The sequence below is a fragment of the Pseudonaja textilis genome, chromosome 1 (genome assembly GCF_049901715.1).
Source record: "Pseudonaja textilis isolate UNSWEBS1 chromosome 1, rPseTex1.2, whole genome shotgun sequence".
NCBI classification, from domain to species: Eukaryota; Metazoa; Chordata; class Lepidosauria; order Squamata; family Elapidae; genus Pseudonaja; species Pseudonaja textilis.
Genome location: NC_141990.1, coordinates 303,844,773 through 303,872,072, shown reverse-complemented (window position 1 = coordinate 303,872,072; position 27,300 = coordinate 303,844,773). Strand labels below are relative to the sequence as shown.

Below are 27,300 nucleotides of genomic sequence, written 5' to 3'. Positions count from 1 at the left end.
GTAGCCATATGGATACGCTCCAGATCTCTTCTAGTAAGTCATGACATTTAATGGTACCCAGGAAATATGCCTGCTACATCATGGCATTGAAGCTATGGAACAGGATCAGCACAGCTCCTGAGATTTGGATGGCCTCAACCCTGCTGGCTTTTTGTAAAGCACTGAAGAGTTGATCCTTTCACTGAGGATTGAGTCAAAGTGTTTGGTGAGCCTGTCTGGATATGGTTGTATGTTTTTGAGTTGCTCTGAATTTGTGGTCTTTTAAATTGTTTTTTTTAATTGTTGCTTATTTTATTATTGTTAGCCCATCAACATTATAGATTGCCATCTGTGACAATGTACCATGGATGGACAGCCTACAGCCTCCACAAACTAGGAGCTGGCTTCAGTCTAAATAATTAGGACAGCTAAAAGAGCACCCATCTCATAGTTGCTAAAGACATTGTTACAAAATAATAAAAGTCCACTTTACCAGAAGAAAACACATTTCATCTGATCATTCCAACGTTAGAGGTGGAACTGTTTCCTTCAGTTTAGAAATCTAACCGTTATTCTGGCAATCTGTTGATTCATAAACATTTGTTGCCAGCATATTTCCCCAATTTTCATTTCATCTTCACTTCTATAAGAGGATGTTGCCTCAGCAGGGAGCTAAATCCAATTGACACTTTAAACAGGCTGGAAAGACCAGAGAGATGATGAGTTCTAAGATGCTGAATGGACTGTTATAAGCCCTTAACCTCATTTTTACAGTCTTAAACTTTTGCAGAACTGGGGAGACAGATTGCTGAACTGATCCATTGAAGCAGAACAGGCTGCTATTTATGTTGCCTTCTGCTCTGAATAAAGCAACCTAAGATCACTTATACTAGGGTTTCCTCAACCTTGTGAACTTTAAGGGGAAATCTGGGTTAAAGTCCACACATCCTAACATTGCCAGGGTTGAGAATCATTGACCTCCGCTTATCTCCTCCAAACTGATTCTCTGGGATTGGTTGAACATACTTGGAGGGCAATTAGTTAGAAAAGTTAGCCTATATGAGGCTCTTGTAAAACGTGCTAATGTCTGGACAAGAATTTCCAGATTGAGGTTTTGGAAGAATAATTTTCACTCATTATGAGTACCATAGAAGGTTTTACTTCCTAAATAGAGAAAAAAACAGAGTTTTTCAATATATACAGGTAAACATATCATAAAAATTTCCCAGGTGGTTTTGTGGAATCTAGCCTTTTGGTTATTTTCTTTCTAGCTGATTAATTTTTAAACCAACATAGGGAAACCAAGAAATAACAGAATAGCCCTTAAATACAGAGAAATCTCTTCCCACTCCTATTTTCCATTATTTTCCAGGCAAAACACTAAAGCAACACTTTTAGTTGACTTGCAACAAATATTTGGTTCTCTTTGTCCCAGCAAAAACATATTCAGTTTTCCTAATAACTTTGGCTCTTAATACCAAAGGAATTAATTACTTTGCAATTTCACAATATCAAAGACATTGATTTTTTTGGTCAATCAGAAAGGTGAAGTCAACATGTTCTAGTGCAGTGGTTCTTAACCTGGGTGATATTGCCCCCCAGGGGGTGATTTTGTTTTTCAGGGGGGCAATGGAACAAAAAGAGGTGACGCAGGGGCAAAGGAATGGAAGGGGGGCAATATGGGGGCGATGGAGCAAGACTTTTGGGGACACTTTTGAGACTTTTTTTGTACAGTGAACATATCTGTCATACAAAAACATCAGATCACTCGCTATTAGTGGATTGAACTATGTTTTAAAATGTTCCTCCAGCTAGCTTCAGTACAGAACGCCGTACATATATGAATACGCATCACTCATCTTCATGCGCATTGTGCAGCAGCCTCTATCACTCTACCCATTAAATTTGTTGCTCTGATTTTTGTTGCTTTCCTTCTGTAAAAATTTTCTTTGTGTCTTTTTAACCCTTTTTACAGTGTGCATGAATATATATTTTCCTCAAATCTTAATTTAGTTTCAGAGTTTTCTTCTTGAAATTCTTAGTTCCTGCATTGTGGTTTGTTCTTATGCCCTTTTTATATTTCTTTTTGCATCTTAAAATTCACTTGTAATTAAATCATTAAATATTACTGGTTTTTTTGGGGGGGGCGGCATTACATTTTCTTGCAATTGAATTTTGTTTTCAGTGGCCATTGCATTTAAGTGTCTTGAATAAATAAGATAATAATGAAATACATGTATCACGAAGTTTGGGAGTAAAGTGATGGGCGGCATCAGAATTTTTCACACAGCTGAGATATGGGAAAAAGACTGGAAATAAATTTGCATCAATATGTCCTGATGACAATTTTAAAGAAAACAAAAAACGTGCTTGCATAAATTGAAGAATTATTTCCCTGTGTTGTGATTGAGAGGTTATGTTGGGGGAGGGGGGGCGATGATAACTTTCAAAATCTTATATTAGGATAGCCAAAATACAGTGCCAAAAAGCTTGATACACCTAATGTTGAAAAAAATAAGCAACCTAATAGGATGTCTAGCAAAAATGTTTTTCTATTATACAAAGAATCATCCAGATGTTTTACTCAAGTAATTTGAATATCAGTTTAGTTTAGAGATTTGCTTTAGTTTGGTTTGGTTTAATTTAGTTAGTTTAATATGAGATAATTATGGCTGAAGATTTTAATCAAGTTTTAAATCCTTTTTTAGATTATAATATTATTTCAGCTAAATTTAATTCTCAAATGAGGAAAGAAATACTGTACACTTATATGTTGGACTTTTAATGATCCAGTTTTAAATCTTTCCCAGAAACGATATGTCTTTTTTTTCCAACTCTGCCTCAGGTATATCCCCAGCTTGATTATTGTTTATTATCTCAAACCTCAGCTGATCAGATGGATTAATGTAACATGGGCTCTATAGTAACACGCTGATTATGCTCCAGTAATTTGTGACTTTGTTGTAAGAAAAAGTTGTCCTAATGTTTTCAGGATGGTATTTTAAAATAGAATTATTAAAGAATGAATCACTTTTTATAAAAGAAAGGAAACAAGAATTTGATTTTTTTTAAAAAATAAAATAAACAAACCCACACACAAATGAAGCTCTGCCAAGCCCTCGAAGCCATAGCGGCACCCTCCTTTTCTACAAGAGCTATGAGTCCAGAAGACTTCCAAAAATGAAGCTGTTTTGTACAGGTTCAGTCAGATTTGGAATATCCCCAAAATTAGTGAGGGATTAAATTTGACCCTGAGCTTGTCCATATCATCCAGCCCCCAGCGGTCTTCAAGTTAGGGCTACTGAAGCCCAGAGTGACCATTATTTCTGATGTTGACAATATTAATATAAACAGACAGTTTAAATTCAAATTCAAATATCTTTATTATGGCCTTTGCCCAGTCTGTAATAATGATTTAAATGTTATTAACATAAATGTTGTAAAGACAAATATTACTGATATATGCCGTTAGAAAGATTCCTAGGCCAGAAACTTTAAGGTATTTCAAGTGTTTAACTTCTCCTTGCCATTGCTAAGAACAAATCCCACCCATTAGGATAGTGTAGAATTAGTTCTTTTCCAGGAACAATTGGAAGAAATTTTTAATTCAGTTTCTACGGCCAACTGTGCCTACCTCCAGTCAAATCATTGCAATTTTTCCAGGAGACATGATATAATTAATCAGCCATTTGTGTACATTTGAGAGAAAATACTGGTGTTTCTCCATCTTTCTTGAATCATCCTACCAAAAGATATTTGTTAACTAAGTTGACAGAAATTCTAGGAACTACAATTCCTCTATAGCTGAAGGACGCTAGACAGGAGGAAGCTGTTCAAAAGCATAAACCTGGGTTGTTCCCAAAATCAGATTCCCATTTAAAGAGTTTAGCTTACCTAGACAGGATCTTCTGAGAACAAAATACATCTACAGAGATTTCTAAAACAAAAAGAAAATACAATTGTTAATACAATTGTTAAAAAAAATACATAAATAAATTAATCCCTGTTTATCTGTCTTCATTTCTTTCCCCAGGATTTCTCTATATGCCATATTCTATTTTGTGTGTTTGTTTGTTTTTCAGTTAAGCACACAGTGGCCTAATCTAGATTAATCAGAAAACAGCAAAATTCCATTTTAACTTAAGTCTACAAACAGCAGATAATGATCTTAACCATGCCATGAGATACACCTTTAATAAAATAAATAGTACAAAAGTACATGTTTGATCTTAATTCAGCTGGACCTCCTATTGATTGATTGATCATGTGCTATCAAGTCAGTGTCACCTTTTAGTGACTTCATACATTGACCTTTTCCAGAATAATATATGTCCGCATCATAGCCCTTCAAATTAAATTTTCTAATAATGCAACCAATGCTAATATCAAATCCATGCACATTGCTCTTGGTTCTCCTCTTCTCCTTCTCTTAAGAATTATAGACTTCTCAAGAGAGTTAGATCTTCATACAAAGTGCCCAAAATATGATAATTTGATAGTGGTTATTGATGCCTCAAATGAGAAGCCTGGATTGATCTATCCTATAATCCACTTGTTTGTTCTCATGACTATCAGTGATATTTTCAAGAGTCTTCTCCAACACCTGAATATCTTTTCCAAAGCTTCATAAGTAACCTACTATGTACTAATGTGCAGCATAGTTCTTGACTGCTGGTTCCTACACAGCTGATCTTAAAAGCAAGACTCTGAATTGTAGACCTGTTTTAGGCATGAAGCCAGCTGGGTGATTTTGAGCAAATCACTCTCTGTCAGCCCTAGAAAGAAGGCAATGGCAATGAAGTCTCCAGCCACAAACAGCAAATTTTGTTTGAGTTTTCTGTCTATTTCAGATTGAATTTGATCACAAAATTCATTACTCTCCTCTTACTGTCTAAGACAGGGGTCTTCCAACTTGACAGCTTTAAGACTTGTGGACTTTAACTCCCACAGTTCCTCCTCCAGTCATGTTAGCTCAGGAATTATGAGAGTTGAAGCCCACAAGTTCTAAACTTGCTAAGTTTGAAGACCCTTGGTCTAAGACCTCAAGTAGAGGTCTTCCCCCAAATATTACCACAAATCTTACATTACAAATACAGCACATGCATTGTTGCAATTCATTCCTTTCCTTAATTCCAGAATTAAACAACTCAACAATGTTTAACTCATTTTAATTAATTTTTTCATATCAGCCATATTAGTCATGAAAATCCAAAAATTGCAATATATAAAATGAACAGTGACAAAAGTGGATGTTATAAATTATAGAACAACTATGTTTAATTGTAATGTAATTATAGCAATTGTGTATGGTATAAATTTACAAGATGAAATTGATATTTTAGATAATATTAAAATATAAACTGCTGATTGAGTTGGATGATGTTTCTCAAATTTTACTGAGAATTAAAAAAAATCAATATTTTAATTTCTTAACAACAATACTTAATGTTATCAACTTTATTGATTTACTAATATGTTATACTTCTGATTGTTTTATTATAATTAAATGTCTTCATTAATTTGAATATATTGTCTCTGTTTATATGGAAATACAGTCAATCCAGCTATGAAACAAGAAATTTAATTTTTAAACAAAATATTAAAATAGAATAGAAGCTCAGGCTGAACAAAGATATTTTTCAATGCCTAAATCAGCATTCATAGACACTTTAAAAATATAACCCTTGCTAAACATTAATATATAAATGCAGTTGGATGCAAAAGAAAAGAAGCTGCTATGAAAAAGAAAGCAAAATCTGTTTTAACAGCTAAGAAACAGCAATGATGGAAAACATCTGGGGCTGTTTCAGTCAGTTTCTTTTTTAAAAAAAAAATAGTTAATTAAAATATACAAGCAAATAGGAACTTGTATGTAGAATGAACATGAGAGTTGATGAATATGCTGAATATTAAAAGTTACATTTTAGAGAGCTGCAACAGAAGGAAAAGCCACCAAAATCGGAGTAGGTTTTGTTAATTTAACGTTGAGTAGTGTCCCCTTTATACTGCTGTTGCTATAAGACACATTATACAGTGTTTGCTAGGCTTCCAATCATTGAAAAGATTTTTTAGTAAAAGAGTAAGATTGCCAGAAGTAGACAGAGAAATGTCCATTCCATGAGCTTGCCAGATACTCGGAGAGCGTTTGATTTCACTCTTTTTGGAAAAAAAATGCAATTAATCTTATTACTTTCTTAATATGGAACTTAAATAATAAAACTGATATTGAATAAAACTGTGCCATGAGTAAAATTATATTGACTTCAGTTTTTCTCATAAGAAAAGCAAGGTAAAGGCACAGATTTAATTAAAATAAAAGAACAATAATATCCAATATAATATTTCATGAAATATCATCTCCACAAACTTTGAAAATGGGTTTTTACATTATTTTTATGGTGCTACTCTGTGTTTCTGATTATTCTATTTTGTTCTCCCATTGCCAAGATACCAACTATTCTCAGATCAAATACAGAATTGATGCAGATATCATAGCCAGAGAGATTCACAGACGAATAATTAAACTGGAATAAACACAGAATACATCCATACACAAACAGGAAATTGATGGTGTCTGAAAGAGTGATCTGGAAAATCTATTTTAAGGTCTCTTACTTCCATAATAATAAATTGGTTGTTCCTAAATGAGGTAAAAAAATGTTTAAAAAAAACAAGTGAAGAAAAATTACATTTGTTACAGTAAAATTGAATAAAGACATTGAGATTTTGCAGATGTTTCACAGATAATGTAAATCCAAAGCAGTATGAAGGAATATTTGTTTAGTTGTTATTTGTTAGCATGTAAAATTGATGCATAATTCACATATTCTTACTGGTATTTCCTGTTTTTCTTCTGTTACTTTCATGTGTAAAAGAAGTTTTACAAAGTCCTCATGTTATTTATTTTTATTTACATACCGTTCCATGTCCCGAGCCCCAAGTAATTCCCAGGAAAAGGACCATATCTCATCAAACTTTCATCAATAAAATAATCTGCATAAAATAATATAGAACTGTCTGGGGGCCTTATAGTTGAAGAGGGGTACTTTCTGCCAGCAGAATACACAAACACTGGATATCGCACAGTATGCACAGTACATCAATATTGTGCTTCTATGGATCCTTAAAGCACACTTTGATTATTATCTATTCAGAATGAGGTTTTTGCCTTAACCCTAACATATTACAAACCGAAAAGTAGTGGAAAGAGACAGGAATTCATGACTGATATTATTAGGCAGAGAAGAAATGTTCACATTAACTTCAAAATATATTTTTTAAAGAGATATTTGTTTTAAAGGAAACTAATATTGCCAACATAGATCAATGGCCAAAATGCATCCCATCTGGCATGGATATCTGGGATCTCTGCAGATTTTTATAGTGTTGATCTCCAAAGCCCTTTGCCAATCATCAGAAGTCATTTTTAAGTCTCAAAAAATACATTATTTCCTACTGATTATATTTTCTCCCTCTGTTTTGGTTAATCAGAAAGATGCATTTTCTCAAAAAGAAGACAGCTGTGAATTTAAGATGGCCCATATAGTGAAACATTAAAAAGTAGACAAAAAGGAAAATGATAAACAGAAACAAAACTTGTGCGTAAAGCCCACCAATCCAATATTTCAATTCCATGAATGTGTGCACAGTTACACTGTGTAGGACTATATGTATGTAAATATACAGTATTTAAGGGCAAGAAGTCACTAACTGATCAGCTAGAATTCAAAACTACTAAGTAAATTGCCAGTAAAATTAATCAATTCCCTCATCTGTACATATCTACCAGTCTCTCACACAGATAGAAATAACTTTTCCACAAAGAAGCACCAAGTATACGCACACCATCATACATCAACAGAAACAGCAAAACAGAAGGGAAAAAATACCCTAAGATGCCCCACATGTGGGCAGAGAAACTGGACAATAATTTCACTACATTTCTTCCAGAATAATAAAAATTCCACAATCCTTCCTTAGGGAAAGATTTCATCATCTATATTTGTCTGTTTGTGGTTTTCTTTTTTTTTTAGCAGGCTGCCTCACCTCTTCTCTGCACCAGTTAAACAGCCTTTTTGGAGTCCCTTCAGAACTTTTGAAGTTGTCAAAAGGCCTGCGAACCCCTTCCTGACCTATCTCTGCTCATTATCCTCTCCTGCAGATCTGCTACAGATATGAAGTTAAATATGTGGACTATGTAGTGAGGAAAAGCTCACTATTTCTCCTGGACACTTGTACAAGCAGGAGAGAGCTGTTCTCACCCAGTCTCCCTATGTCTCCATTGACATGCCTGAAGGAAGAGATGAATACTGGCTCCTAAAAGTGAGTTAATAGGAAAAGTTTACACTTTCCAACCATTGATTGTGATGAACTGTCACCATCACAGATATCACAAATTTAAGGAGAATGAAGCTTTCATCTTGGATTCAAAATAAAGCACATTTTGTAGTAAAGCAAATTCTACTCCTGTTTGAAATCTGAAAGTGAGTTCCATGATTTTTATGTGTGAAAATATGCATACCTATTATACTTGTCTTCTGTCATAAAAATCCTCATTGCTGTCACTAGTAGACATATCTTAGATTTGCATATTTGTCTCAACCAATTCACCAGTTTAATGAAGGTTTGAAGAAGCAATTGAGCTTCTGGAAATCATACAAAACCACATAATGCTGCAGTCATAGTCCAATATAATGATTAGCGTTCAACCCACAACAGCACCACTTCATTAGCACCCACAGGCTCTATGAAGTACTCAAACTGTTCAGCAGAGATATTTTTGTGCCTACAACTATTCCTAAACACCTAACAACACTGGTCACATGGAAGCCAGAAGGAACTGTCTCTGCTTTGGATATTGTTGACATCTGAGAATAAGATGTAATTGAAGTGATGTCATCAGGAGAACAATGTTTATGTGAAGCACTCAAATATTCTCTAAATTTTTAATTTTTTTATGACTCCTGCAGTATATGAGTAGGGAACTCCCTGAGAACTTTAGAAATATGTATTGGGTAGATTACTATAACCTGATTTAAGTTAATTTTGGCTTAGAAGGATGTAATACAGGCAGTTCTTGTTATTTGCGATACAGGAGTCCTAGATTTATGACCACAAGTGAGCCCAAAATTTCTGTTGCTAAGCAAGCCAGTTGTTAAGTGAGTTTTGCCCCATTTTATTACCTTTCTTTCCACATTATTAAGTGAATCACTGGAGTTGTTAAATTAATAGCACGATTATACTCTGACTTTCCTATTGATTTTGCTTGTTAGAAGCATCCAAATTTTGATCACATGACCAGGGAGATGCTGCAATTATTGTAAGTGTGAAAAACGGTCATAAGTCACTTTTTTCAGTGCCTTTGTAACTTTAAATGGTCACTAAAGGAATGGTTGTAAGTTGAGGACTACCTGTTGCTGTATTCTGTGAAAATGCTACAAATACAAATACAAAATTAGGGAAAGTTGGGAGTATTCCAATGGTTTGTCACTCCACGTGTCCACAAATATGCACACCAGTACCACAAGTACTGATTTTGAGGTTACAAAAGCATTTTTGTGAATAAACAAAATCATAAATATAGAATAGCAATAGCACTTAGACTTATATACTGCTTCTCGATGCTTCACATCCCTCTCTAAGCAGTTTACAGAGTCAGCCTAATGCCCCCGAACAATCTGGGTCCTCATTTTACTAACTTCAGAAGGATGGAAGGCTAAGTCGATCTTTGATTCACAATCGAACTCCTGGAGTGAGCAGTAGAGTTAGCCTGAAATATTGCATTCTAACCACTGTACCACCATGGCTCTAGAACCAATGAATAATGAGTATTATTTGGATAAATGTTGATATATGTGAACAGTTTCCAAATTCTTGGAAAAAATAAGGAATGGCATAAATTAAGAATACAAACCATAATTTTGATGTGGATCAAGTCTTTGGCATATTCTGGCATTATCAATGCCTCAATTGTAATTCAGTTTACTTGCACAGCTTTATCATTTGATCTGACTGACACTCCTCTTCCTACATAAAAAAACCCTGAGATGGGGCACTAAATGTGTTAACCTTCCTTCAACCCAATAATTACAGACCTACAATGCCTCACAATTCTCAATCATTCATTCATTTATATTTAATTTAGAAACATTTTTAAAAGAATTCCTAATCTTATACTGAAGGAAGTAAAATGATTGGACAAGCGGAAGTAATTAGTAAACCCAAATAGTCATTACTCCTTTTGCTTGCCTCTTGAGGAGAAGTTGGAATACAAATGCTGGAAGGAAGTCTACAACCATGAAGTTCCCAAAATAGTCTTTATCCATGGGGATAAGATCTCTTATAAACTTTACCGCTTTGGGGGATGGTGGGAAAATATGCAAGCAACCAAACACCAAGAATAATAGTCATCCTCCAGTTCTTTGAGCACATTCCTTGTAGGGTAGAATGTGGATTCAGTGCTATTTAGTGAAAAGGTGCACTTGCTTTCTTTGGGCAGTGCAGAAAATGTTGTTCATAGGAGGAACTTGTTTCTCAGAATTATCTCTCTGGGTAAAAGCAGTGTAGCAGATTAAGGATAATTAAGGACACCCTCTTTGTTGGTCCCTCCAGAAAGAGAGGGCTAACAAGAGGAAGCAGCATCAGCATTTACATCAGCATTTTCAGGAGCAGATGCTGTTTCCATGTTGAGGATGTTCTTCTATTGATACCAAGGACTAGGCCAAGTGACAGGTGCCTCTGTCTAGGTCTATTCACCAACACTCTCCCTCGGCAGTGCTCTCCTTGCTCAAGCACATGTTTTCTCTTGGGGCAACAAAGCAGGGATTAGCACACACAGGCACAGAGCAAGAAAAGGAGCAAAAGTGGTTGCTTCTTGGAGGAACAGGCTGTGCTTCTACTTGCTCATTAACTATTCATTCCTTCAATGAGCAGTAGGGTTGACTGGGTGATTTGGGATCAATCAAGGCCACTCCACTCTGTTGTAGTGGATTGTAACAGTGGGCTCCTCTTCAGCTTTCACTACCTGTGGCGCAACATGCCCCGGGAACCATTTTTGTATGACATTGCATGCTCTGAACTCCACACCACTGCTTTTGGGAGGGCGGGGGGAGAGAAAATATAACAATCAAAATGTTAATAAATAATAATTCAGTCATCAGAATACTATAATAAAATTAATGGTAATAATACAGTATAGAGAAGTCCCCCAGATTGGACATGTCTGTCAAAAAAAAGAAGGTACAAAAGGCAGGATAATAAGCAAAATAATTTATTTGCTTCTTTATTTGCCCATCCTTGACCATTGGTTAATGATGCCAATAGGAACTGAGACCTGTCCAGCTCCTATTGGCCAATTTAAGCTGTTGTGGGCACATCCCTTCCCTTTCAGTGTCCTCCTAATCACTTTGGCTTGGATTGGAGGAGAAACTAGATGTCTAGTTTCCAAAGAAAATTTTATCCGCATAATGCTGACCTTTCCAAACAGATATCAGTCTTATGCAAGGTCCTTATCTACAAAACTACACTTCTGTTCAGCACTGACCTGACTGACAATCATAGGTGCAGCACACCTCCCATAGCTATGATCTTTAGCAACTTGGCAGACAGTTAAATGCATTGCTTCAATCCACCTTATACTCCCATAGCGCCATCATACATTAGGGAGAGCATTAGGGAGATGGTTGTTTTTCCCACTTGCAGATAAGGTTTGGTTAGAAGGGAAACATAGCCAGGAGAACCACTCATCCTTTCCCTTAATGTGTTCCAAGCAGTACCGTGTGCTGACTTCATTACAAAGTACTATAGGCTTAACCACTGGGGCATCATAATTATTCCAAGCATCAAGGATATATAGATCATACTTAATTCAGTTTCCTGGTTTTTGTCCTATGAAGGGTCTTCTCCACAGCTCAGTTAAAATACAAGAGTTACAACTCTTATGGGGAGGACAGCAGAAAATTAAACTGGCACAGATTTTGCCATCCCCGTTGCCAATTCTGAAAGGATCTATTCTGGTTTGGTGCTGGATGCTGATGTCCTCATTCCTCCTGCAGAGGAGACTGCTGTCCCCTCTCCACAGGCTTTCTTTTCAACATCCCCAACTGACAGGAAAACTGTCTTCCAAACATAGCACTGCTGTGATTGATCAGGTTTTTGATAGACGACTAGATTGTCAGAGTCAGCCTTTCATTAGAATTGGTTTCCACTTCTACCTGTCCCCTGACTGCCCGAGCTGGGGAATGTGATAGGAGAAAGAGGAAGGAGGCTTTTTATTTGCCAAGCTTCCTCTGACCTAAAGACCCGGATCAAGTCAAATTTGCAACTGATTAGTGGTGGCAGCAGAATTGCATAGTGGATTTGAGCATATGATCTCTCTTTCTCTCCCTCCCTCCCTGGTATTTCATGGCATAACCCCTCACCAGCTGTTCTTGAACAGGGATTTAACCCTAACTCCAAAGACTTTGACAGAACTGGGTACTTCTGCTACCTAAAGCAGAATAGACCTTAAATGGTAGTGCCCAGAGACCAGAGCTAAATGTAAGTAATAGGTGCTAGCCGGGTCTCACTGCCTTGTATCACCTGAAGCACGACTAACAAAATGACTGATGAATATAGCCTTCTTAGGCTATACTTGTGATAAAACTGCCACAGCGTGTCAAATGCTTTAGGGGAAAATCACTAATACAGAACAATCAGGAGTGACAATCAAGTAGGGAAAGATCTTAATTCCCTACACCAAGGATAGGTTGCCTTTTAGTGGCTTGCATGGCACATGGAACAGTTTTTAAGAAAGTGAGCACTAGATGAAGCAATGCAATTATGCAAAAATGGGGACATCCATGGCACATGTGTAGATGGGGTTAGGATTTTTTTTCCTGAATTTTGGAGGGGAATTATTTATGTTTCACTTTATATTAGAAAATTATTTCAGTCTTATAGGGTTTGTCATCATTTTTGCACCTTTTCCATTTTGAAAACATGGGAAATACATACCCAAACTATTAATTAGAATTGCTCTATTTCACTGAAATAATGTAACCTTCAATGTCTAATTGTTCTCAATTAAATGTTGGCTATATCTTCTGGAAACTAGAAGTCTAGTTAGTCATAACAAAACTGGGGAGCATCAGGTTAGGAAAGACTAAGGCAAAATATAATTTAGGAATTGGGAAAATGAAAGCAAACATCCCAATAAATATGGGAGATGCATTTGCTTTCCTACCTGAATTACCGCTACACACCTATACCTACACCCAAAGTCTTTCATTGTCTAGTATTTGTTGTAAATAGACTTAGGCATTTTGAAGTATAGGGAAGTACAGAAATGTTTTAGTCATACAAAGAAATTGGCATAATCTGGCATTTTAACTCACATATTGAAAATCTACAAATATGTATTTCTCTGCAGTGCTACTGCATTGTCCAGTTCATGTTTATCCAAAATCAAGAAAGCTATATGAGAATTGAAAGATACAGGTGACAGTTGTGTTTTGCAAAATAAAATTTGAACCTGCATTTCCGCATATTCTAAGGAAACCAATTGTTCTGGCTCATGCAAACCTTTTTGGGATAGCTGAATTGCTACCCAGCTCTTTGCCATTTATTATTTCTTGTGCTATAATTTGTGTTTCAAAATATGTGAACAAGTACCCAGTCAGCATTACATTATTTTTCAAAAAGGCTTAAGCCTGTAATTACTTTTAATTTTGCGCATGCTTTATGAATATAAAACTATGGATATATCTTATGAAGTTAAATGTATACAATCAGCCAAACAAAACTCTGAAGTTTAATGCTTACTATAGAATTTCTGCTTTGAATAGGATTACATATGTAATTTTCTGTGTTTTTTCTTCTTTGCCCCACTGGGCAGAAGTGAATCGAGCAACAGTCTGAATGTCTGTTATTACTGAGAAACAAATAAGTAAATACTGTGCATATTTTCCACGGGACAGGGTGAGGGTGGGGGGTTGGAATGTTGCTTGGGAAAGACTTGAAGAGGATCCAGAATGAAATATATGAAGCTCTGGGGCAGTGTTCCCAAAATAGATCATATGAAGCTATCTTAAATTGAGCTATTGCTCACTCGAGCCAAAAGTTCTTTTATTCTGATTGGTAGTACCCCTTATGGATCTTGAAGGAAGACTTCAGGAATTGAAACTGAGACTATATAATGGGGAGATAATGAATGAGACCCACACATATGAAATAATTAATATTTCAGAAATACTGAGGCCGAGTCTCTTTTAGCATACAGAAAGTTGGATTAAAAACCACAGGTTCAAGAGGCCCTTTCAGACAGCACAAAAGCACATCATTCAGACTTTGGGTCCCCATCTGGTATGAGTGTCACCTGCCTTGACAATACAGTAAAGTGAGTTACAAACCTAAGAAATAACCAAAGATCCCATTTTAGGTATATGTTAAGTTTTATTCCAGAAATTAATTTCTCATGCTAGAATTTTAAATGAGGTATCTCAAGATAAAATCAGAAATGTCATTCTTCTCAGCACAAAAAACTTTTCTATTGTACTGCTCCAGTAACTACAGTAACTCTATACATTTGGAAATTAGACATGGGAATTTCTTGCCCAAAATATATATTTATCAGGCATACTTTTCTCTATTCAGAATTATATACTTTGAAGTCAGTTGTTTTTATCCCCACTGGAATGATAAATATACCTATCTGTCATATTAATATATAGGTGAAACAAACATTGCAATTTTATACATGTCTCCTTTTTCAAAGTACTGCCACCCAAATTAACCTGGGATTACAGCTAAAAATAATAATGGCTGGAATGCCCAAGAGATAACAAACAATTTCTATATACACCGGGAGATCTCTTCTTATATGAACATCCCACTTCAGGCAATTAGAAATGTGTGGGCTTTTTAAAATAGTGAAATACAAAAAAAGCCCCTATATTGCCAACAAAGAAAAAATATAAGCCATGTTTATACAGAGAAAGGGGTGGTGGTGGGAAGGCTTAAGTTTATCACGGTGACTCTCGCTCAACCCTAGGAAAAGTAATAGCAACCCACTTCCAAAAAAGCTGCCAAGAAATCTGCATTAGATTTTTTAAATTAGAAATTGAGATAGCATATGCAAAACCAATGAGGAATTCTGGAATTAATTAATTATAAATGCTATTTTATTAAGTTTTTCTGTGATATTCCAGAAACAATGGGTCATAATAAACACAAAGAAAATATTCCCCTAAGAGCTCTAAGGTAATAGATTTTATCTGACATTTCAACAGAAGCTCAGTCAGTCTATTTACAAGATCACTCAAACCACATATTTATTGCAATAACTATGAGGTCCTATCCAAAGAAACTTTACTGACATACAGAAAACTTATTGGCACAATGAAGATTATTTGCTGGGGACTAGTTTCTATGTAATTTTGAGTGAAGTACTGACACAAAATTTTAAGCACTTGTACTACTGCCAGATTTTCTTCTCAAGGTTTCAGTTGGAGAAAGAGGAAAACTTAACACACAAACAGCTCATATCATAAACTTCTACAGACCAAGAGTCCTGCAAATAATTATATTTGTTTATGTCATTCTCAATCTGAGAAAAAAAAAAAATCTCAAGCTTGGCAAACTGTCTTTTTTTCAGAATTATTCTCAAACGTAGAATGTGCTCCTCTTTGGCACACTGATTTTATTATTATGTATAGTATATATGTATTATTTATACATATGCTGTAGACATGCACACACAGATGAAATATTTAAATACCAGTACATACCTGAGTGCCTTGGAATGAACTGTGCTTGACTTTGTAATCATTGATGAACATTAAGTAAATGTTGAGCAAGGTTTCACTTCCAGCATTTTTGTTGTGGCTGTTTTATTCTTTTCCCTTAATTTCACCAATGCAACAGCTGTATTCAGGAGTAACTCCTTCAATACACCACAGGGCAACCAAGAACCCAAATAACCATCTTCATGAAGCAATATCTTGCCAGCTTTGGAGCACAAGATCACACATGTATGCTCAGTGTTTTCTTTCTCTGGCAAAAGCAAGAGCTCTCGGTTTAAGTTCCTCCTCCTTCCTGACAACAAATTTCAGAAGCTTGTTAGTCACTGCCTGTTCCAGCGCTCACACTAGTAAGCATTTGTTGCAAACTAATGTATTCTCGTCAGCAGAGAGGATTATCTATTAACTGACAACAAAGACCTAATTATTGTAGGATGCATCTGAATCACACTTTCCTACTGTCTCAGTTTGCAATAGGTAGATACCTGCTCTTGATCTAAATAAAACCCTCTCTTGTCTCTTGATTTGCAATGGAGACAGAAACTGAAAGGGAGCTTAGATTTTAGATATTATTGTGTGTACATAGTGGAATTATTCTAGATTGAGCTCCCTTGGGAGTTTATATCTTGGAAAAGGAATTGGAATCATCTCAGCTGAGATGGGTCTGACAATGCCAGGAGGCAAAATACGATTTGTTACTGTCTTCTTCTCCAAACTGACCACTGGTAGTTAGGAAGTGTGTTTGATCTGCACCTATTGTATGCCATAAAAAACAACTAGCTATCCCCCCCTCCAGTAAGCTGGACTTGTTTTAAGAGAAGTATTTTTCTTTTTCCTTTTGTAAGGAAGATCAGTCCTTTTATATCACCAGTTTTTACAGAGGTTTTTCTGAACAAATGTATTGAAGCAACTCTATTGGGAAAATTGGCAAGGTTAGTGATATTACTATGGCATTTGCTGTTCTGATAGATCATGTGGGGAAAAATAGTTTGTCAGAGTCATTTTATTGCATCATAATGTGATGAAGTAAATATATTTATTGCTTTTACATTCTACCCTTTTGTAGTAAATAGCATATAAAGGCATATTGTAAAAAAAAGAAGAAAATGTCTTATTATAGCTGCATATAGTTAAATGCCTTAATATAGTATATTACTCTATGTAGTTATTATGTAGAGTAAGTAGATAAAAAGTAGAGTGATGTGTAATTAAAGAATGAAGCACTAAAACAGTAATATTTAGGTAAGGATTAATACACCCGAGGTATTTCCCTGGACTCAGTGATATGGCAGTGCCTTTTATATGACACTTTTGTCCACTGTGCTTCCCTGGTACAAATTTAATTGCGATGGCTAAGATCGTTAAAATGGCTGAGATCCATTTTAAGATCCTATAATGTTACAAATCCAAAGGAGAAATTAGAAAGCAAAAGGAAAAGGATAAGGGTAATTTATAAAAACAAATATCACCAAAGAAGTAAATGTATAAATATACATTTATATAAAAGAGGTTTCAATTATTCTCCCTTTTTTTTTTACTTGGACCTGCCATATTTAAATGGAATTAGAAGGTAGACTCCTACCCAGATAGAGTGGGTTGTGCATTTCCAAAAAGCCAAAGAAAGGGTTTTTTTTAATGCTCCTATATATAATACAATTGTGAGAGTATCCTCTGCGAGGAACAAAGCTAACAATTCTGAACAGGATTTAGCTTATCCTTTCAATCTGATTTATTCTTTTTTTTTTTACTTACAGGAAATTTTATTCATGTTGGTTGAATCCATTGGATTATCCTGCTATTTACTTTTTAAATTTTAGGCAGAAACAAACACAGGGGATATTAATTAAGCAGATTCATCCTAGAGGAAAAATACCAGAAGAAGAAAATGGGGAGCCTTCAAAACAAGAACTGCCATCTATAGGTAGATCCTGGACAGTCCACAATACCATTTAATTATTTTGCTATCAATATATTCTTCTTCATATATAAACCTACTGGGTTTATCTAATTGGTACTACCTTTGGATTTATTTGCGTAATTTCTAATCTTAACAAACATTATAATTGTTAAATTTAAATAAATGCAGAGTTGATCGAGCTTTATAACACTCTTTTTTGGTATCATCCTTTATTAGTTTATAAGCTATATCAAAAAGCACACTTATGTATATGTTCTGCATAAAAGCTATGTTTACAATAGTCATATGAAGACTAATTCTTTCTCTAAGTCAACTCTAAACTAATGACTTCCAAATTTAATGGATCTCTTCCCACTTTCTAATGCAGAGCAGTGTCTTCTGTTGTGACTCTTCCCATGTTCTCACAATTCTTCTTACTTAATCTGATATAATTTCATCACACTGAATTTCAGCTAACAGACATGCTGCCTGGAGCCTTACATATAGTGTATCTGAGAAACCACTTACTTCCTGTCCATTTAATTTTCAAAAAGGCCAATGTATGTGTTATCTTATTTAATTAAACATTTAAACTCTGTTTCTTTCTGTCTTACTGAGATAACTGAGCTGGCTAGCAACCCCCTGAAAGTCAAGAAAAACCCATTACAATTTGAAGAAAGACAGCAAAACTTACATACAGAAACAATCACAAAATAAAATACACAAGCAGCAACAACATGCAATGTCAGCCATTAATAAAGAATTCAAAACAGTTAATGTCCATAATCATTTTGTTCAGTGAAATGGTGAGACACATAGCAAGTCATCAGCCAATTATCTTCCTTTGGTTCCTTTCTAATATGGGCAACTAAAGCTTAGTGTACTAATTTCCCCATGAATGGTTGTAGATACAACAGATTCGTCATCCATTCTTCCTCAAACACATTATTCCGTGAGCCAGTTGTTCTCAAAAAGAGGAGTCATTCAAATTATTGAGATGAATTATTGATTTATTTCCATTTTGGATATATTTCCACAAGCAATGAAGGAAAAGCATTTCCAATGGTGTCTACAGGCTATCTGACTCAAGAAGTCTTGTAAACTCTTATGACCTACATAGCTTCAGCCTTAAAACCAGAGATCTTATTTATATCCTTTGACTAGCTATGCCCCAAGCTCTGCTGATTCCTCCAGGAAAGATCAGGATTCTTAATCTGAGTTTCATCACTGGGATTGAAGGAACTTCCTATGCTTCTGTCTCCAAAGGTCCTAGAGGTTATCAATCTAAGCAGAAAACTGCATAAGTCTTAGACCATCATCCTAAAACTTTCTACACTGAGTCTGGATTGCTTAGATGTCCAAATGAAAGATACTGTATATGCATAAGAACTACCAATATGTGGGGAAGTTTATTTGTTTCCTTTTCAACTTTTCAAAAGCAGGAAGCTTCTTCCTGTATAGACTGGGCAATGCTTCAAGACAAGACCTCTAAATAATTTGAATCATGTATATATGTATGACTATACATTCACGTTCATTTAAAAGGCATTAACTCACCATAATCAACTACAAGAAATAAGATAATTAAGCCTACTGAATCATGTTGCATATAAAATCAATATTAATCCAGAATCTGTAAGACAAGAAAGAGTCTTGCTTAAAATAAAGAAAATAAATGCCACATTGTCACTGTACAGACACGAGGACAAAGCATTTGAAAGAAAAAATGATAATCATCTCCTACTGTGCACACTTTTTTCATTTATCTGACCTAATACCATGCAGCTTTTTAAAGCTCAGCTGTCTGCCACTGATAATCAACAATTCCCTTAGCAGCAATTTAGTAGAGCTCAGAAATTGTAAAAATAATAAGAATAATAAAGAAAATAATAGGGCCCTAATAAGAACAAATTAGACTCTCTCAGATAAAACTGGTTCGAAAACAAAGAGCTACCTGCATTTTGCCTCTTTGGCTTAGTGATAATCATTGTTGGTGTTAGCATCAGCCTGAAGACACCTGCCATCTCTCAAGTCATCCCCTAGCCTTTCTCAGGTACAAGATTAGGTGAAACCTAGCTCAAAAACAGTAGCACACCTTGGAGTCCTAGTGAACATTTATTTAAACATGAGCCAGCAGTGTGCAGCAGCAGCCAAAAAGCTAATACAATCCTTGGTTGCATAAACAGAGGCATAGAATCAAAATCATTAGTACCATTTTATAAAGCTTTAGTAAGACCACATCTGGAATACTGCATCCAGTTTTGGTCACCACATTACAAAGTTGAGACTTTGGAAAAAGGACAAAGAAGAGCAACTAAGATGATTAAGGACCTGGAGACAAAAACATATGAAGAACGGTTACAGGAATTGGGTATAGCCAGTCTAGAGAAAAGAAGGATTGGGGGTTACATGATAGCAGTATTCCAATATTTGATGGAATGTAGAGGGGGTCAACTTATTTTCCAAAGCACCAGAATGCAAGACAAGAAACAATGGATGGAAACTAATCAAGGAGAGAAGCAACCTGGAATTAAGGAGAAACTTCCCAATCGTCAGGACAATAAAGCAGTGGAATAGCTTGCCTTCAGAAGCTGTAGGTGCTTCATCACTGAAGGTTTTTAAGAAAAGACTGGACAGCCACCTGTCTGAAATGATATAGGATCTCCTGAGCAGCGGGTTGGAGTAGAAGACTTCCCTTCCAGCTATATCTGATTGATTTATATTTCAGTCTTTCCCTGGCTAGAGAACCTTGTTGCTCTAGCCTTCAGAATGGAGATAGGACCATGGCTTTACAGAGGTCCTCCTTCTAGGACCTTCTAAGATCTTCCTGAAACATCTAGAAAGCTTGAAGGCTTACAAAAATCTCCCAATGAAAAACTGAACATCCAGGCATTCTGAATACCTGCCTATGGTTCTCTGTCCTACAGCAAATAATTTATGACAATAAGGTAGCAAGGAGAATGAGTGTGCAGCTGTGCTCAGAAATTAACATGGTGACAGTTTGCCCAGGCTTTGGTATGTATTTGGTGGTTTGCTTAATATTTATATTAAATAAATAAAAACCAAGTATAATATATTAATAATATATCTCTGCACGTTTATATGTGTGTAATATTGTATCAATATTGTGGTGATAAATGAATCCTCACTTTTTCAAAAATAAAATATACTGTCCATATTAGTGCTTATTTATATTTAATAAATAGGTGCCAGTAGAAATCTATATTCGAATATACAATATATTATACACAGTATATTATGTTTTGATTGCTCAAGTTGTATTAAATATAAAGAATATTAAATATAGCATATATGTGTGTGTATGTGTTTGTGTGTGTGTGTGTGTGTGTGTGTGGATCTTTGATTATTCGGGTTTTTTCTAGGTAGACCCCACCACCTACCTAGAAAAAACCACCAGATCCAAAATAAAAGCCTCCCCCATCAGCGAAGAAATCCAGCAAAGAATCATACCCAGAGAGAAATCATCCAGATGCCCTAAGCTTTATGGTCTCCCCAAGATACACAAAGAAGGAACCCCACTTAGACCAATAGTCAGCTCCATAGGCTCACCTCTACAAAACCTAGCCAAATTTCTCACCAAACAACTACAGCCCTATGCAGAATCCATCAACTCACACATAAGAAACTCATTCCAGCTCATCGAGATCATAAAGAAACAAAACTTATAATCCAGTGACCTACTAGTGAGCTTCAATGTCATATCCCTTTTCACCCAAGTGCCTATAAAAGAAACCTTGACAGCCATCCCAAACAAATACAATCCCCCCAAGCACATCCTAGATCTGACCAACCACTGCCTATCCAATACATACTTCACCTACAATGGACAAAAATACAAACAAATGGAAGGAGCACCCATGGGATCACCCCTCTCACCTGTCATCGCAAACTTCTATGTGGTACACTTTGAAACACAAGCTCTAAAAAAATATGATCACAAACCCAAACTCTGGCTCAGATACTTAGATGACACCTTCATAATCTGGCCACATGGGAAAGAAAAACTGAACAACTTCCTCACACACCTCAACAGCCTACACCCCAAAATACAATTCACCATGGAAACAGAAGCTAAAAATCAACTTCCCTTCCTAGATGTCTTAGTATACAAAAAATCCAATTGTTCCCTAGTACACACCATCTACCAGAAGAAAACACATACAAACCGCTATCTACACGCACTCTCACACCACCACCCAACACAGATCAATTCCGTAGTTGAGACACTCATCTCCAGAACAAAATGCTTAGCCGATGAACAACACCTAAAAACCGAACTACACACTCTCACTAATGTACTAACAGCCAATGGATTCCAAAGAAAGATTACCCACCTAATGCAAAAAGAAACTTTAACCAAAATCCAAGTCAGAGAACAAGAGAACGGCAAAGCCCTCCTCCCATATATAAAAGGCACTACAGACAAAATCAGCAAGATCTTCCAAAAACACAACATTAAAACAGCATTCTGCACAAACAGAAAAATATCCACCATTCTAAGAAACCCTAAAGACAAAATCGAGTTAGAAAACCAAGGAGTATACGAAATCCCTTGCACAGCCTGTCCCACCACATATATCGGACAAACTAACAGAAGAATAAGTGCACGCATTGAAGAACACAAGAACTCAATCAAAAAAGAAGAGCCGACCTCTTCCCTGGTCCAACACCTCAAAGCCACAGGACATGAGATTGACTTTAAAAATACCAGAACTATCACAAAAACCGAACACTTCAACAACAGAATAATCAGAGAAGCCATAGAGATAGAAAAATGCCCGCACAGCATGAATAAACGAGATGATACCTCCCACCTACCAGCCATTTGGAAACCCGCCCTCATTAACAAATGAGTACCTAACATGAAGAATGACACCAGACCCAGACCCACGAGGGCCACACAAGATGCTACCACCACACTTCCATGTAGAAAGCAGACTCAAACCCACACAGAAGATGAGACACAACCACGGACCAGAAGCCGTACCGCAGCTGCATCATTACCCGCTTCAAACCCCTCCGACCCATACATGAAGCGAACTGACGCCCACCATGAAAATGTGGCACGACCATGAACATGAAGCCAAACAACAGGATCACAGCTCACCAGCTCAAATCCCCCAGCAACTAAGACTAACCTGAGCACAACCAAGCCCCCATCTGAACAGAACACACCCCCAGCCAATCAGAACACAGCTAACCCCCTACCAATCAGAACACAGCCAAACCCCCAACCAATGAAACACACCCCCAGCCAATCAGAACACAGCCAAGCCCCCACCCAATCAAGTAACATCCCCACTAGCAGTTAAAAGAAAGAAGCAGCTGCAAGCTCACATTACTCTGAGAAGCACAAAGCCGAAGACACAAGCCTGAAGATGATGAATGAGACTTCATTGAAATGTCACCTAGATACTTCCAATTTTACATGGGAGAAAACCCAAATAACCAAAGATCCACATACAAATACCCGCGAAAACCTCAGAATATATATATATTGGATATATAAAGATCCAAAAGCACCAGCCATATATAGAAGCCTGATGATGGCAGCTGAGATTCTGCCGAAACGTTGCTACAACTTTAAAAGCACAACTATATATATATATATATATATATTGTGTATGTGTGTGTGTGTGTGTGTGTGTGTGTGTGTGTGTATGTATATATATATATATATATATATATATATATATATATATATGTGTATATATATATATATATATATATATATATATATATATATATATATATATATATATATTTTCTGAGGTTCTCGGGTATTTGTATGTGGATCTTTGGTTGTTCGGGTTTTCTCCCCGTAAGATTCAAAGTATCTAGGCAACGTTTCGATGAAGTCTCATTCATCATCATCAGGCCTCTTTCTTCGGTTCTTGCTTTTTATATTTATATTTATATCAAGAATAATCAAAGATACACACACACACACACACACACACACACATACAAATACATACACACACAAAAGCAAGAACCAAAGACAGAGGCCTGATGATGATGAATGAGACTTCATCGAAACGTTGCCTAGATACTTTGAATCTTACGCGGGAGAAAACCCGAACAACCAAAGATCCACATATATATATATATATATATTCTTAAATATATATATGTATGGCACTCAGCTTTGTTCGGGTATTTTCCCACGTCATTGTAGTTGTGCTTTTAAAGTTGTAGCAACGTTTCAGCAGAATCTCATCTGCCATCATCAGGCTTCTGTATAGTGTTCATCTGTGAGTCAGGCTTTTGTAGTGGTTTCAGATTTAAATTTGGGGCAGCCTATTGCTGTGCCAGAACGGTTTTTTCTTCACCCTGATTGGTTGGGAGTCTTGGTCTGTGTTTATTGGTCTTGGAGTTTGCTGTGTTCTGCTTGATTGGTGTTTCTAATATCTTCTGTCTGTTTTTTGGCTCTTTTTGTATCTTGATTGGCTGGCAACATTGTGTTATTTTATTGGAGGCCTTTAGTGCAGCTTGGCTCTGGGTAAATGGACGGCTATCATTAGTTAGGAAGCTAGGTTTCATCTGGGTGCCTGGTTGGGGTGTGTTTGAGCTGGAGGTATCAGGGGGGATCTGTCTGTGCCCAGGTGTTTGCCTGGCTTGTGGTGTGGAGATTTTTTTGTACATACATACATACATACATACATACATACATACATAAAGCCAAAAGCACCAGCCTGAGGATGGCGAGTGGGACCTCGCTGAAACATTGCCAAGATACTCTTAATCTTACATGGGAAAAGACCTGAACACACCTAGACGTGTACCCATCAAAATTTACGAAAATAGCATATCTATCTATCTATCTATATCTATCTATCTATCTATATCTATAAACTGAAACAACTGTAAAAGTCTGACTAAGACGAACACAATACAGAAGCCTGATGATGGCAGATGAGATTCTGCCGAAACGTTGCTACAACTTTAAAAGCACAAGTATAATGACGTGGGAAAATACCCGAACAAAGCTGAATACCATACATACATACATACATACATACATACATACATACATACATGTGTGTGTGTGTGTGTGTGTGTAGAGAGAGAGAGAGAGAGAGAGAGAGAGAGAGAGAGAGAGAGAGAGAATGCCTTTCAAATTCCTACATAGTTGATATATTGGGGAATAAGACAAATCCCAAAGTCTATTTGACAGCATTGGCCCCATCTCCCAATAATCAGGAAGATGATTATTATAAACTGAGGAATAAATTTCAGAAAAAAGAATTCAGTATTGCTCTGTGAATGTACCTATGAATTTCATTCTTCTTGATCTGACTTCTCAGATGGTTTTGGACTTTCTTTTTTGTTTGTCCCCACTTTGTTGGATCCCAAATCTCCCTCGCTCTTAAAAAATTACCACACTAGTGAGGTTGTTCTAGCTGCAAAGCAACCACTCAAGCATGCATTCACAAAGATAAAATAATATGAATTCTAGCAAAACAAGCAACTGCTGAAATAAAATGAACAGTGCAGCCTGGCAGGAATGCAAGGCTGTAAAAAGCTTCAGTATACTTTTAAGATGAAAAATCTAAAAAAGCTTACGGGATTAAATATGGCTTCCCCTGGCTTCCCCCTCTCTGCTATAGAGAGAGTATCCCATTGTGGACTGTTGGTCCAGGTAAGACCTAGGCTAATGTAAAGTAGTCTTGGCTAGGAAAGATTTTTGTGCCGATACTGGCACAAAATAACAAACTTTTTTATTTGTATTTCCATTTTAAGCATTTATTTTTCAATTATTAATTAATTGTAATTATGAAAATATTGGCCGGTTTCTTTTACATACACAATGTAACATATTTTCCATGTCATTCTAATAGGCTGTCATTTTTAAATCCACTTTCAGCTCAGTCTCAGCCTTGTCTGGTGAGATTTGTTCCTCTTCCATAATAACTTTTAAACACAGACTATCTATAGATACTCAGACACTCTTAAAAGTGACTAAATATTTTTGAACTATATAATGAGTCTATTGTCCACAAATAACCGTCAATATGCCCATTGTTAAAATAGTTTGCTCCATTCTTTATTAGTAAATCAAAAGTAAATGTTCTCCTTTAATTTTAATCTTTAGTTTCTTCTAGTTCCCTCTAGTGTCCAATCTTCAAAGTTCCTTCCTATGATGTTTTGCTTAAATAATTGAATTATTTCTAAAAGAATTCAAAATAAAAGCATTTTTACAGGAAGGATTCTTATAATTTATTCCAAAAGTTTATTTCAAATCCATTTCGACCTTTAGTCAGTTTTTAACTTTCCAAAATCAAAATTCTAATCACCCATTTGTTATTTATTAAAAAAAGAAAGCCGTTAAAATTGTATTTAAAGCTTCTTTCACTAAGCATTAAAAAATCAACCATGTTTTCATACTTGGTGATCCGAAAATGCCTAACAGCTGAAAAGCAATCAACAAGCAATGTCTGAAAGTGATTAGAAAAGGAACGATAGTATGCAAATCCAGGGTCTTTCTATGGTTTGACAAAGATGGCTATTTTCTCATCTCTCAGTCCCTTATATGGCTTGGCTCCTTCTCTATCTCCTGTGGGCTTCAAAAATTTTAGCAAAGGGTTCTCTGCCCGGTTGCTGGTTGGCGTGGCCATGGTGGGCGTGGCCTAGTCAGCCTCCTGCACCATGGCGTGGGGGGCCTTTTTGCCCTCCCCAGGCTCTGGAGGCTTTCTTTGAACCTTCAGGAGGGCAAAAACAGCCTCCCCGGGCTCCAGAGGCTCTCTGGAAGCAGACCCTTTTCCGGCCTTCCAGAGCTTCTGTGGAAGGGCCTGTTTTTTGCATGTGCCCTGCACTTACTTGCATCCAAAACAGGCTGCATGGGGACTCCAAGGAAGGAAGGGACAGAGTGGGCGGGACCAGCCAGGGGTGGGATTTGGGGGTTCTTCAAACTGTGCAGAATCTTAGCTAGGGGCTCTCCCTAACCCCTGTGAACCCCCAGCCACCAAGGGAAATGTATAGACAGGCAGATAAGAATGGTAAGCTATTGTCTAGGAAAGCTAAGGCTCAAGCTATAATTTGAAGTTAGTTAAAAATAAACAATAAAAGCATCACTATAGTAGCTGTTCAGTGAAAATAGTAAAAATTTAGCTGATAACAAAGGGGAAAAGGGTTATATAATTCTTGTTTAATTTAATCTTCTTCAACAAGAAAGTGTATATTCTGCCAAGCAAGTATGAAGAACAGAATGAAATGGTACAACTGAATGTTGAGAATACTGTAGTCAATATAAAAAAGTACCTTTTTACTTTGCATACATTTAACTCTCTAGAACAATGTTTCTCAACCATAGTAATTTGAAAATGTCCGGACTTCAACTCCCAACATTCGCCAGCCAGCTTAGCTGGGGAATTCTGGGAGCTGAAGTCCAGACATCTTCAAACTGCCAAGTGTTGAGAAACACTGCTGTAGAATATCTTATATCCTATATTATGGTGTGGGTGGGGGAACTGATGTGCTGACTGAATCGTCATATATTGTCTTCGAGAAACCTTGGAGAGGTGCAAATGTTCTTCAAAAAGCAAGGAAAGGAAGGCTTAAGAATAATGTATCAGTCTGACATTTATAGGAATTCTAGAGTAGATCATAATGAGATGAATCTTTAAG

At 36.4% G+C, this 27,300-nt stretch overlaps 1 protein-coding gene and 1 long non-coding RNA gene across 3 annotated transcripts in view; one reads left to right on the top strand and one right to left on the bottom strand.

Annotated features, from left to right (window-relative positions):
- The window catches only part of ESR2 (estrogen receptor 2), a 73,943-nt gene extending 57,832 nt beyond the window's left edge, over positions 1–16,111 (bottom strand). The window contains exons 1-3 of one of the 2 annotated variants that reach the window (XM_087922318.1): positions 15,744–16,010; positions 9,678–9,786; positions 3,874–3,916 (exon numbers count right to left, since the gene is read on the bottom strand). The gene's annotated coding sequence lies outside the window, so the exon portion shown is untranslated. Of the gene's footprint in view, positions 1–3,873; positions 3,917–9,677; positions 9,787–15,743 lie in introns of both variants that reach the window. The other variant, XM_087922319.1, reaches the window with a different exon arrangement.
- On the top strand, positions 15,972–18,418 carry LOC148128283 (uncharacterized). The gene is made up of 3 exons (XR_015741188.1): positions 15,972–16,105; positions 16,601–16,687; positions 17,510–18,418. It is a non-coding gene; the product is annotated as an uncharacterized LOC148128283 (long non-coding RNA).
- The last annotated feature ends 8,882 nt before the right edge of the window (positions 18,419–27,300 follow it).